A 2,753-nucleotide genomic window follows, 5' to 3' on the forward strand; every position below is an offset into this window, starting at 1 on the left:
TTCTGCTAGTTGGGGTTTAGTCCACTTCTATATCTTTCCCTTCAAGGCTCAGGGGTCCAGGATTATCTTCTGTGTCTGTGTTAATTGTTTTCCCTCTTCTTTGTTGAAGAGGGTCTTTGCAGTCTTTCTGCCTAGTCCGCCATCTTCCCTGTGGTATGTTAATACACCACTTTCAATGAAAGATAGAACAACTGGAAAGAAACACAACAAAGGTGCAGAAGAACTAAGCAATACAATCTGCCAACTTGAACTTATAAACATCTACAGAGCACTTCACCCAACAACAATACAGTATGCATACTTTTCCAGTACACATGGAATATTCTCCAGGATAAACCATATGTTAGGCCATAAAGCAAGCCTTAATAAATTTAACAACATTGAAATACTGCAAAGCTTCTTCTCAGATCACAATGCTATCAAATTAGGAATCAACAGTAGGAAGATCAATGGATAAAGAGTAAACATATGGAAACTGAACAACACCTTCCTTAAGAATGCCTGGGTTATAGCAGAAATAAAAAATGAAATTAAAAATTCCTTGAATTAAATGAGAATGAAAAGACAACATACCAAAATCTTTGGGACTTAGAAAAGCAGTGATCTGAGGTCAATTTATAGCAATAATTGCACATATCAAAAAAGAAGAAAGAGCCAAAATAAACACTTTAAACCAATATCTCCAACAATTAGAAAAAGAACAGCAAGAAAAGCCAACACTCACCAGAAGAAAGGAAATAATAAAGATTTGAACAGAAACCAATGAAACAGAATATAGAAAGATAATAGAAAAGATCAAGACTAAAAGTTGGTTTTTGAATTGATTAATAAAATTGACAAACCACTGAAAATTTAACAAAAGAGAAGAAGGAGAGAACACAAATAACACGAATAAGAAATGAAGTGGCTGACATCACAACAGAACCATCTGTAATAAAAAGGGTAATATCTGGATACTATGAAAAACTATACTCCAATAAATTTGAAAATCTGGAAGAAATGGATAGATTTCTGGAAATACACTACTTACCTAAACTAACACAGACTGAGGTGGAAAAGTTGAACAGATCCATAACAAAAGAAGAAATTGTATAGGTCATAAAAAATTACCAACAACAACAACAACAAAATCGTGGCCCAGATGGTTTCATCAGAGAATTTGACCAAACATTCAGGGAAGAACTGACACCACTCCTACTCAAAACTATTCCAAACATAGAAAAGCATGGAATCCTCCCTAACTCATTTTATGAAGCAAGCATAACCTTGATACCAAAACCAGGCAAAGATATCACTATAAAGGAAAACTACAGACAAATATCCCTCATGAATATACATGCAAAAAGCTTCAACAAAATTATAGCCAATAAATTTTAACAAAATATCAAAAAAATAATTCATTATGACCAAATAGGGTTCATATCAGGTACAAAAGGATGGCTCAACATTAGAAAAACAATCAACATCATCCAACACAAAAATAGAACAAAGGAAAAGAACCACATGTTCACATTCAAAATGTAGTCTCACCAGTGAGCAGCATGCTTTTTCCCTCTGGCATCTACGGATTTGGAAAACTAGGCACTCACTGAATCAGAGTGCACCAAACACAGAAGAGCAGAATTATAGGAAAGGCACAGGGAGATTATTTAGGAAAGAGCTACTGGCGGAGGATGGAAGGGCACCCAAGAGAGGCATTGGAAACTTTCCTGGGACAGTCACTATCTGCCAGGTGAGGGCAGCCACCTAAGATCCCTGAGCCAAGAAGGAAGACACTTTATAACAGTATACCAGTGACTACTCTAATATTCCAGTGGGCAGCAGCAGAAACCTGCCTCCAGCAGCTGATTTGATCAGTAATTTGGGTCATCTGGGTGCAGGCGGGCATGGGCACCACCACTGAGATTTGGTGGAGAACTCACTGTTGTGACAGGAAGGCTAGCTCTTTCCCCTCCCAGAGGGCCACAGAGTGGGCTGGGGTCAGACTGGGAGACATCGTATTGTTCTTTGTCACAGAGATTGGGACCGCAGAACACTAGCAGGTACTCCCCTGACTCCAACACAGCTGAAATTGTGTGCATCTTTGGTGCCACAGGCGGGCAGTATCACAGAGAAACTCCAGAGCCAGCAATTAGTGGTCTGGCGAGATTGTGTCAGCACTGCAGGCAGATGGGACAGGGAGAGTGAAGAAACCGCAGTCCCAGGAATTTTGCCTTGGAGCCATTCTTTGGTGCTGTGGGGCCACGGAGGCGGAATTTTTGAGTTTGCCTGAAATTGGCAGAAAGTTGCAATGCCCTAACAATAGAAATCTTCCCTGAGGTTGAGCCGTGGTCTTGCAAATAAATATGTCATCAATAATAGCCTGCTCAAAGCCCTAGAAACCTACCCTAGCAACACCAAGCTTTCCTTCTTCTGCTCCCAACTTCTCCACCAATAACTTCACTAATTCAATAGAAGAAACCATATTCAGCCAATTGCCATAAAAACCTCCCTCTTTGACCTCTAAACCCTCTTTACAAAAAACGGAAACATTTATCCACACTACACACAGTGATTCCACCATAAAAAAGAAAACAGCAGAGTGAACCAAAACACCTGAATCAATAATAAAATAAAACACACCAGCTTCACCTTTTCAAAATATTAAACCATAAAACCAAGACAAAACAAATCAACACGTAACCAGCAGCTAGAGACAACCTAAAGAGACAGTGCTCTACCAGATTCCAGGGGCTTAAGAAGAGGTTCTGCTT

Source organism: Orycteropus afer, unplaced genomic scaffold (genome assembly GCF_000298275.1).
Source record: "Orycteropus afer afer isolate SDZICR_OR568_19922 unplaced genomic scaffold, OryAfe1.0 scaffold00146, whole genome shotgun sequence".
Classification (NCBI taxonomy): Eukaryota; Metazoa; Chordata; class Mammalia; order Tubulidentata; family Orycteropodidae; genus Orycteropus; species Orycteropus afer.